At 53.9% G+C, this 10,802-nt stretch overlaps 1 protein-coding gene across 3 annotated transcripts in view; it reads right to left on the reverse strand.

The window, feature by feature from the left end:
- The window catches only part of TEX15 (testis expressed 15, meiosis and synapsis associated), a 93,306-nt gene extending 82,755 nt beyond the window's left edge, over positions 1-10,551 (reverse strand). For 2 of the 3 annotated variants that reach the window (XR_010601202.1, XM_042856306.2), the window contains exon 1: positions 10,270-10,482. The gene's annotated coding sequence lies outside the window, so the exon portion shown is untranslated. Of the gene's footprint in view, positions 1-10,269 lie in introns of all 3 variants that reach the window. The other variant, XM_024110115.3, reaches the window with a different exon arrangement.
- Positions 10,552-10,802: the final 251 nt, after the last annotated feature.

The raw sequence follows: 10,802 nt of genomic DNA on the forward strand, positions 1-10,802 counted from the left end.
AGTGAGAGACAAATTTAAGCGTAGCCATGTGCACAACTAAGTCGATGTAAGGCAGCTTACCTGACCTAACTTTGTATCATAGACCAGGCCATGTCTAAAGTGAGGTAGCTAGATGATGTCAGCACTATACCCCCAATTGGAATGACCTCACCTAGTTTACGTTGCAGTAAAACTAAAGTTTCTTGTTCAAGCAGCAGGAGAATAACCCTTCTCTTTATCTTTCCTGCCAGCACCTGCTCCTTCGCCTGGCTTCTTCTAGCATTGCAACCTGTGATTGTGGGCACAGAGGGTATATCTACATTGCCCTAAGAGACCCCTGGCAGGGCCACACAGCTGGCCCAGGTTAAATGACCTGGGCTCACAGGGGTTCAAGCTGTGGGGCTAAAAACTGCAGTGTAGATGCACAGGCTGGAGCCTGGATTCTGAAACCCCATGAGCAGGTGGGTCTCAGCGACCTGCTTCCAGCCCAAGCCCAAACATCTACACTGCTATTTTAGCGCCTCAGCCCAAGCCCGAGTCAGCTGAGCCAGACTTGGGCTTAGCGCTACAGGTTTTTTAATGCAGTGTAGACATACCCAGAAAGGCAGCACAAAAGAGGGAGGAGGGGCCACCAGAAGGCAGACCTGCAGGTTTGTTCACTACAAGGTCCAAGAGCTCCTCTCTCCTGCTACTATGAGAAGCAAGTCAGGAAAGGGAAAACAGAGAGAGAGACAACGAGGACAGGATCATGGACAGGGTTGACAGGGCAAGTGTCACAGTAAAATCGCCCCCCGTGGGCTCCCCTGGGGAAGCACCAGCACTGTATATTGCTAATGTTTGTAGACGCACTGGAAAGGATTTTGGGAAGGGTTGAAGGTGTGACTGTGGAGTAAAAGATTCCTTTGCAGGTTGCGAGAGGCCGAAGGGGGAGGAAGGGAGAAAGGAACAGGTTACCTGGACGATTCAGCTAGGCTCAAAGATAAGGAGTGAAACTGCCGCTCAAGGCTAACGCACACACAAACAAGCTCCCTACTGCCAAACAGCCAAAAGCCTGTAGGAAAGGAGAACTGAACCAGACAGACCTGAAAGGGGGGTGCAAAACAAAAAAACAAAGGCCAGAGAGTTAAGCAACAACAGCCTTGCAACCCTGAAGATGGTGTGTTTTGGAACTTAGAGAAACTGCAGAAGGCCGGTTCGGACTGGTACAAAAAGCACGGGAAACAAAGGTCCCTAAACAAAAACACCCCCGAAAGAACCCAGGGCTTAAAACCCTCACAAGCGTTAAAGCAAGTTGGAGATCAACAGCGGACCCTGAACGGCCTGTGCACGGGACAGAACTTTCGTCCCTCCTTCCCCCTCTTCTTCTTACGTTACGCTTGGCCAGCCTTGGGTTGTACGTGTGAGAGTATGAAAGCGGGTGAAGGCTTGGGCACTAATGCTTTCTTCCTTCCTTTGGGTGAGGTGGGAAGCACCCAGCACTCACCGCTGTTATTTAATAATAAAGCTTTAAGATTAGTCACTTGGTGTGGTTCCTTCATCTCCTCCCCTAACGATCCTGCGGCCTCAGCCAATCACCTGACGCCTCAGGCAAATTGGTAACATAAATCTGTCACACAAGAAGGAAGAAGGAAAAGAGGGTAACACTTAGAACATGGATCCCTGAAATGCCTGCATCCTCTGATCTGCAATGAAAATAAAGCTTTTCATTCATAGTTTCCATAAAAGTATTTTTTCTACAGATGCATACACTAAAAAGCTGGCACCATTTCAGTGATTGTTCTACAGTGCTAACACAGCACATCCAGGGATTCACTGTGACGTCCTGTCCCTCCACCTGGGGGTCACCAATCTCTTCATGCCTTTTGATTTTCCAGAGGTCCTCATACACTAGAGAAGAGTAGTACCCTTTTATCATTACTCGAGGTACTCCAGTCCAAGTTTCCAAAGTTAACATAACTTGTCAAGGTTGTGTACTAACTAACCTCCACTAACTGTTGACCTCCCCTTCTCTGTGTTTACATTTATTGCTAGATTGTAGTAAACGCCATGTTAATTAACACAACTCCCTCAAGGCCATGTTCTAATGATGTAATTTTCTAGTGAAGACAAGGCTGTGCTAACACCCACCCAGATGAATAAACCCTACACTTACACAGTCTTTTGGATATCTCTCTATCAGTGTTATAGAGGGCGAACAATTTGAGTTTGCCCTGCTTAAGCTTTATGCCGGGTAAAACGGATTTATCTGGGTTTAGACCCCATTGGGAGTTGGGCATCTGAGTGCTAAAGACAAGCACACTACTGTGAGCTGTTTTCAGGTAAACTTGCAGCTTTGGGACAGGAGATTCAGACCCTGGATCTGTGTCTGGAGCCAGACGGGAGTGTCTGGCTCAGCAAGACAGGGTGCTGGAGTCCTGAGCTGGCAGGGAAAACAGGAGCAGGGGTAGTCTTTTGCACATCTGTTGGCAGCTCCCAAGGGGGTTTCTGTGATCCAACCTGAAGGAACTTCTTCCGAGCACAGATAAACACAGATCTGCCTTTGCTTTAGATATGTTTTGGTATGACTACTAAGCCAAGCAACAACAACAACAAAAAAATTCATATGCTGAAGATCTCCTAGATTACAACATAGTTCAATAGGACAGTCTACTTGAATTAGAGCTGCAGAATCATGTTCTCTTTAGCCAAGAAGAGTTTTTGAGATACTTTCTCGGGCAAGTGTCAGCTACTGTGGTTTGACAGTAAGTATATTGAGATTTCAGATAAACAGGCTCAATTGATCTATTGATCGGAAGTAAAGTCAGCATGATACTAGAGTTACCATATATAGCAAATAAAAAAAGAGGACCCTCCACGGGCCCTGGCCCCGCCCATTTCCCCACCCCAGCCCCGCCCCAACTCCGCCCCTTCCCCGCCCTAACTCCCCCCCTCCTCCCTCCCACTCCCAGCCACGCGGAAAGGGCTGCCCGAGCGCTACCAGCTTCACGGTTTGCCGGGCAGCCCCCAGACCCTGCGCCCCCGGCCGGCGCTTCCCCAGCGCTGCTGGAGCCCGGGAGGGGAAGCACCCAGCCGGGGGCGCAGGGTCTGGAGGCTGCCCGGCAAACCGTGAAGCCGGTAGCGCTTGGGCTTCGCGCAGCCCCCTTGCCTCCGGACCCTGCGCCCCCAGCCGGGCACTTCCCCTCCCGGGCTCCGGCGGCGCAGGGTCCGGAGGCATGGGGGCTGCCCAAAGCCCGTAGCGCTCGGCTCTTAAACAGAGCCGAAGAGTCGGGGAGGAGCAGAGCCGCCGCGGCTGGAGGCTCTGCTCCTCCCCTGACTCTTCGGCTCTGTTTAAGAGCCGAGCTGCCCCAGCGCTACCGGCTTCGGGCAGCCCCCTTGCCTCCGGACCCTGTGCCGCCGGAGCCCGGGAGGGGAAGTGCCCGGCTGGCGGCTGGGGTCCGGAGGCAAGGGGGCTACCCGAAGCCCATAGCGCTCGGGCAGCCCAGCTCTTAAACAGAGCCGAAGAGTCAGGGGAGGAGCAGAGCCGCCATTTTCCCCGGACATGTTCGGCTTTTTGGCAATTCCCCCGGACGGGGGTTTGAGTGCCGAAAAGCCGGACATGTCCGAGAAAAAGAGGACGTATGGTAACCCTACATGATACAGAAAGGTCAATACGTTATCAATCGGGAGAATGATCTTGCAGAGGCTACATCTTCCCTGTTGCAAATTATGAGTTCAGTTCCACTCAAATTTATTTTCCCTTTATGACAGACAGAAAATTCCAGATTCCACTGTACAACCACAGAACTTATGCACCTTTTCTTATCTAGTTTTATACATCACATTCCCAATGTCAGTAGAAATACCTGCACTAACCGTACCTAGCACACAATCCATATTTTGCATACCTCAACAGGATACATTTTGCTTCTGACAGTTTAACTGCTAATACATTTCTACAATAAAGATTAGCATGAGTACAAAATGCTGTATTCTGGAAGATTTTAACTAGCTCAGTATACTAGCACTAGATTAACACTTACCATGAACTAATTATATACTCGCATAGGTTCTTTTTCCCCTCTCTTTTCAAAGTATCATATTGGGCAGTAACCATTACACCTGAATGTGAACCGTAGAAGTGTATTAATAATTTTGGATCTCTGAGACATACAGAGCACTAAGCTATCAAAAAACACAAGCAAAAATGAAAAATTTAAATCTAGACCATAATATTCACTGCTACGCTGTTGACAGCTGCAGTTCCCTTTTCTGTTACTTTTTCAGCTGTACTAATTAAGGAAACCCCAGGAACAGACAGGATTAGTTTTATAGTGTGATAATCAGAGCCTTCTTACTAGACGTAAGTGGGGGAATGGTCCCGCTATTGTGGGGAACTTTCCTGGCTTCTGCACTACCCCGGTGAAGTGGGCTAGCGAAAGGATCTGAGTCCTCGCTCCCACTTCCTTTACCCAGAGGCCTGCCTGACCTCGAGGGCTCCCCTTCCACTCTCCTGCCTGGCAAAGTCCTCGTAACCCCAACAAGGCTGGGCCCAGGATTCCTGGGGGGCTCGACCCCCAACCCTGCTGTGGTCACCTAGGACAGGGGCTAGGGTGTCCCCACACTGGGGTGCTCTCTCTGCACTGGGCACCTCCCCGACCCACTGATTATTCCATACAATTTAAAGCAAATACAAAAGTTGTTTACTTAACAATTAATCTAAAGAAAAGAATTAGGAAAAATGGGAAAGGTTAAAGGAAAACACATCACCCCACTCTGTGGCAGGGGACATCACAACCAGTGTCTCTGGAATGTCAGGGCAGTTCACTGTCTGTTCCTTGTAGGTCCCAGGCCTTCTTCTCAGGCCCTGGCTGTGCTGCAGGGATGCTGCGGGTTGGACACTTGCAATGGTGGTGGCCACACACCTCCGGGCTTTGAGTGGTGGGACCCTTCTTCCCAGCATCAGCCCCCCGTCGGGTTAAGGTCCCCCTCCCGGTCTGGCCTGCAAGGGCCCTTGGCTAGGGGTGTCTTTCTGTGCTGGGCCCTTTGCCCAAGGCCCCCCCTTGGCTGGCCCCACTTGCTCACCACACCTGGCTCTGTGGCTGCAGCTCTGCTCCCAGCACAGCTCAGGCCCCTGCTTTCTCCTTAGCTCGGCCCCACTCAGTCTGACCCAGGAAATTCCAACTCACGGGACCCCCCCAGCCTCCTGACTCCCTGATTAGCCTGCCCGCCCTGTCAATCAGGCTCAGAGGCTGAGGCTGACCTGGAGCATTGGCCTCTCCCCATTCTTTTAGTGCTGGGAGCTAGCCAATCAAAACACCCCCACTGAATGTTAGTAAGGGGGCAACAGTCCCCTTACATAGAGATTGCACATTTCAGACATAAGGGTCCTATTGCACTATAAGGAATACCTTAACTTTAAAACTACCATTAGTTCTTAAAGCTTGGCATAGTAAAGTATGAAAATTTGCCTAGTTTCTGATTTATTCTCCCCCCTTGCGATATTAATTTCAAGTAACAAAGATTACTCTTAGCCTTCAGATTTCATCCAGACAAATTTGAAGTACCAACATCCTTCTTTCTTCTTCCCACTTCCCCCCCAGCTTGACTCGGGCCCTGGGGCGCTGGCCCCCGGCCAAGCACCACCGGCCCCCGACCCCGGCCCCACACCGCCGGCCGTGGGCCAAGCACCGCCGCCCCCGGCTGAGCACCGCCCGGCCCCGCACCGCCGGCCCCCGGCCGAGCACCCCCAGCCCGGTCCCGGCCAAGCACCGCCGGCTCTGCACCGCCGGCCCCGGCCCCCGGCTCCGCACCACCGGCTCTGGCCCGGCCCGGCCCCCGGACAAGCACCGCCGGCCCCCGACCGAGCACCCCCGGCACGAGCACCGCCGGCCAAGCACCGCCGGTCCCGACCCCACACTGTCGGCCCCGGCCCCGCACTGCCGGCCCCGGCCCCCGGCCGAGCACCGCCGGTCCCTCCCTCCCTCCCTATTTTCCCGGACATGTCCGGCTTTTTGGGATTTCCTCCCGGACGGGGATTTGAGGCCCAAAAAGCCGGACATGTCTGGGCAAATCCGGACGTCTGGTAACCCTACCTTAAATCAGCAGATGAAAAAGTGATTTACAAATAGCAGGCTGCTGGCTCCCACTTTTCACAGAAGAACTTCATTAATTAATACTACTGAAGTTATCTATTTTTGCATATCAGCAAGTAAAGCAAGCAATTAAAAAAATATCAAGGTGTACGTGGTTTACTTATTGTAACAAGTACAATTTAGGTTTGATTATTCTTACCAATACCTCACAGTACATTCATAAATACACTGTAGAATACTTCAAAAAAACAACTAAGTCTGAGGCTAGGTCTACACTACAGGAGGGGGTCGACCTAAGATACGCAACTTCAGCTATGTGAATAGACGCGGTAAGTCGATCCCCGATAGATCGATTGCTACCCGTCGATCCAGCGGGTAGTGAAGACGTGCCCTTAGTAACAGGAAAATAAAGAGGAAGGATGATCTTTTGTGCACAAAACCGACAGTTAGGTGATTTGGATTCTATTACCAGCCCTTTTCTTAGGCAAACCTCTTAATTTTACACATGGAGAAACTAAGGCACAGAATGATTAAGACAATAATAATTCTTTCCTACCTCAAGGGATTACGTGACCAAATTAATTGTTTGTAAAGTGCTTTGACAGCCTGAGATGGAAGGTGCTACAGAAATATTAATGTGGAGACCTCATTTATGCACTACCTCTGTTACTAAACATTTGCCAAAGGAAAATTTTCAGGGTTGCAGATTAACAGAGTTAATGAAGTTCTACTGCATATGCAAATGACCTCTGGCAGAATGTGGCATGTGTTGAGAACTATTTTTAAATCACTACAACACAAAAATTAAAATATGTACATTCCACTTAAAAATACCAATTAAGTAAACTTTATATGACCACAGTATATTTCTCCCAGGGTTTGGTAAATGTTGCAGCCAAACTGTCCATTATATTTAATCTTGCGTTAGTCTCACAAGCATGCTCTTTTTGAATATATTTACATTAAAATTCCAGACTGGGTGAACTGTGCAGTCTACATATAACAGAGAATGAGGGACTTACAATACCCAGTGAAAACCTAGGGAGAGTCACTTTTCCTTTTGTAATAGTAACACTACTGAAAACTGTTTGGGCTCCCCCTGCCAATGACACCAGTAGCTAAATTACCTTCAATGCCAGCCGAAGGGGGCCCAGGAGACCCTGGGACTGATAACCATTTTTTAGCACACCAAAGGCTATTGAGAGAGATACAGGCAGAGGTGAAAGTAAGCTGGTCCGGTCCGGTCCGGTGTACCGGTAAGAAAGTGACGACTGTACCGGCTGGGCCGCTGATGGGGATGGGGCAAAAGGGGGGAGCCTCGGGCCCTTTAAATTGCCACAGGAGCCCCAGGGCTCCCAGCCGACGCCGCTGCTACCCTGGGGCTCCGGCGGCGATTTAAAGGGCCCGCGGCTCTCGGCCGCAGCTGCCTGCTGTGCCAGCGGTGGGAGCCCCGGGCCCTTTAAATCATCGCCAGAACCCCGGGGCTCCCGGCCGACGCTGCTGCTACCTCGGGGTTCCGGCAGCAATTTAAAGGGCCAGAGGCTCTTGGCCGCTGCTGCCTACCGCACTAGCGGCCAGAGCCCCAGGCCCTTTAAATCGCCACCAGAGCCCAGGGTGGCGCAGGCCGAGCAGCGCTGAAGGGCTGGCTGGGGAATTTTTACCCCAGCCCCACCACTTCTGCTTGAAGCCCTGCCCCTTCCAGGGGCCCAGAGGCCCCCCGCCCCCACTTTGCCCAGGACCCCGGCCACCCTGCGTATTGGTAAGTCATGTAAGTTACTTTCACCCCTGGATACAGGTCACTGTCTGAGGAATGAAACATGTTCTGCTAAATCATTTAAAGTTCACATGTGCATTTAATGTTCACATGTGCCTATCATGTGCAGGTATGGGGCGGAAGGTCACACTAGAGACAGGGGCAACAGACATGGAGGGGGGGTCACTCCGTGGGCACGGAGTACGCAAGGGGAGTCACACCGCCAGGTGAGGGCACCCTGGCCAGCACCATGGACCTGGGATTGTCCCCCATATGCCCAGGCTCCGCACCCCCCAGCCCAGCTGGCAGCTCTGCAGGGCGAGGCTGCTGCTTCCTCCAATCCCCCCTGGCCTATTAATGACCACCACCACCCCATGTCACCACCATGCTGTGGACAATGTGAATGAAATCAGGGCGAGGCCCAAAGCAACCCACCACAGAAGGAGATACAGCCTGGCCCACCTACCACACCTCTGTGACACTTCCCAAGTACCCAGGGTTGTGAGGCACCTCACTACCACCTGCCCATAGCGTGAGGGAGACTTGTCTGGGCACCCCAAGCACAAACAGCTCACATACTCCCCTCTCAGCCCCTGTGGGCTCCAATGTCCCCCACACAGGCTGACAGGCACACTCCAACCCCCGAGTCCTCTAGCGTCCCCCTGGAGTGCCCAGGCCCTGATCCACTGGACACTCACCAAATTCCCAGATCCTCTGCTCCCAAAGGAACAGTACAGCACAGCTAGCTAGTCACACCTTAGACCCCACCCAGCTACACTTAACATCCAGCACTTTAAAATTTGTTTACAGTGAAAACAGGAATAAGATTCTTTAATAAATAACAGATTCAAATGATAGCAAGTAAGATTAATGGAAACAAAGGCTTACACATAAAATAATATCACAACACACATTCTAGAGCTTAAATGTAACTAACAAGATGCCTGCCTCTTGTCTAATAAGGTCCTGCTCACCCAAAGTCTTTCCCACCACATTTTTCAACCAGGATGTGGTCAGAAACCCTCCTTTCACAAAATCAAGCCCATTGGCAGCTTGACTTCACTACTGAAGGATGCTAGGATGTCTCACTCCAGATATACCAAACCAGGCCTTTGATCTTCACATGAAAACAGGGGCCCCCATTCTATGTTGTTCACCTCTTCCAGAAATTCACAGAGTCTCTTTTGAAAACCTTGCAATCTCTTCATTAGCATTTGACTAATGATAAAGCCAGTATCCCAAAGCCTTTGATTGTCAGCCACACAATACACAATGGTTGGGGGGGGGCGGGGGGGGGAGAGACGACCCTACTTTCTGCCTGATGAAATCTGCCTTAAGGCATCTACTTCTGGGTAACCTGCATTTAAGGCCTTATGGAAATGATTTCCAGTATATACACACTATCACCGTGCCTAGTAGCCGCACATGCATTTCGCACAGATGCCAAGGAGCAGTGTGACACAGGCTTTGAGCACAAAGTTGACATGAAGCTCTCTGGTGAACAACTAGGATGTACATACCAGACCCAGGGAATCCCCGTAACTCACACACATGCCTGTGCCTTCCGCCAGCTGGCGTCAAGAGATCCTTGGGTCACAACCCACGCTATACACTGCCCATCACTCCATTCCCACGGTACCCCAGTGTCACCCCTCCCCACGGCACCTCCCGTTACACCTCCCGTGTCACCCCCTCCCCGCTGCACCTCCGTGTCATCCCCTCCCCACGGCACCTCCCGTTACACCTCCCGTGTCACCCCCTCCCCACTGCACCCCCGTCCGTCACCCCTCCCCGCTGCACCTCCCGTGTCACCCCCTCCCCACGGCACCTCCCGTTACACCTCCCGTGTCACCCCCTCCCCGCTGCACCTCCCGTTACACCTCCCGTGTCACCCCCTCCCCGCTGCACCCCCGTCCGTCACCCCCTCCCCGCTGCACCTCCCGTGTCACCCCCTCCCCGCTGCACCCCCGTCCGTCACCCCCTCCCCGCTGCACCTCCCGTGTCACCCCCTCCCCACGGCACCTCCCGTTACACCTCCCGTGTCACCCCCTCCCCGCTGCACCTCCCTGTCACCCCCTCCCCACGGCACCTCCCGTTACACCTCCCGTGCCACCCCCTCCCCGCTGCACCTCCCGTGTCACCCCCTCCCCACGGCACCTCCCGTTACACCTCCCGTGTCACCCCCTCCCCGCTGCACCTCCCGTTACACCTCCCGTGTCACCCCCTCCCCGCTGCACCTCCCGTGTCACCCCCTCCCCACGGCACCTCCCGTTACACCTCCCGTGTCACCCCCTCCCCGCTGCACCTCCCGTTACACCTCCCGTGTCACCCCCTCCCCGCTGCACCCCCGTCCGTCACCCTCTCCCCGGTGCACCCCACGGCATCTCCCCACGCAAGCCGCCTGCACCCCCCATGCCACCCCCCCACGGGGACTGGGTCTAGGGACAGGCACTGGGGGAGACTCACCGGGGGGGGACGGGTCGCTCTGTAGCAGGTCTGGGGCAGGGAGAGCACCGCTCCCCCCGGGGGGCACGTGCTCCGCAGCCCGGGACACCGGGCCCGGGATTTGTCCCCCCACCCGGGGCTCTGCGTCCCCCGGCCCGGAGTACCGCTTTCCCGATCCCGTTACCTGCTGCCAGCAGCTCCTCCCCGGCGCAGCCACTCCGGGCCGCCCCACGTGCGGCGGGCAGGGCGGGAGAGAGCCCGGGGCGGCCCACGGGGGGCGGGGTCCGGCCGCCTGGCTCGCTGCCTCCCCGCTGCACTGCGGCCGGTGTCAGCCGCTCACTGCCCGCCCGCCTCACGTCCCCGCTGCACCCCTGGGTCGTCCGCTGCATCCCCGGCGAGCCTCCTCCTGTGTCACCCCACTGAACCTCCTCCCCATTGCCCCCTGTGTCACCCCCCCCGCTGCACCCCTGGGTCGTCCCACTGCATCCCCAATGCGCCTCCTCCTGTGTCACCCCACTGCATCTCCTCCCCATTGCCCCCCCCCGTGTCACCCC

This window comes from Chrysemys picta, chromosome 5, assembly GCF_011386835.1.
Source record: "Chrysemys picta bellii isolate R12L10 chromosome 5, ASM1138683v2, whole genome shotgun sequence".
NCBI lineage: Eukaryota > Metazoa > Chordata > Testudines > Emydidae > Chrysemys > Chrysemys picta.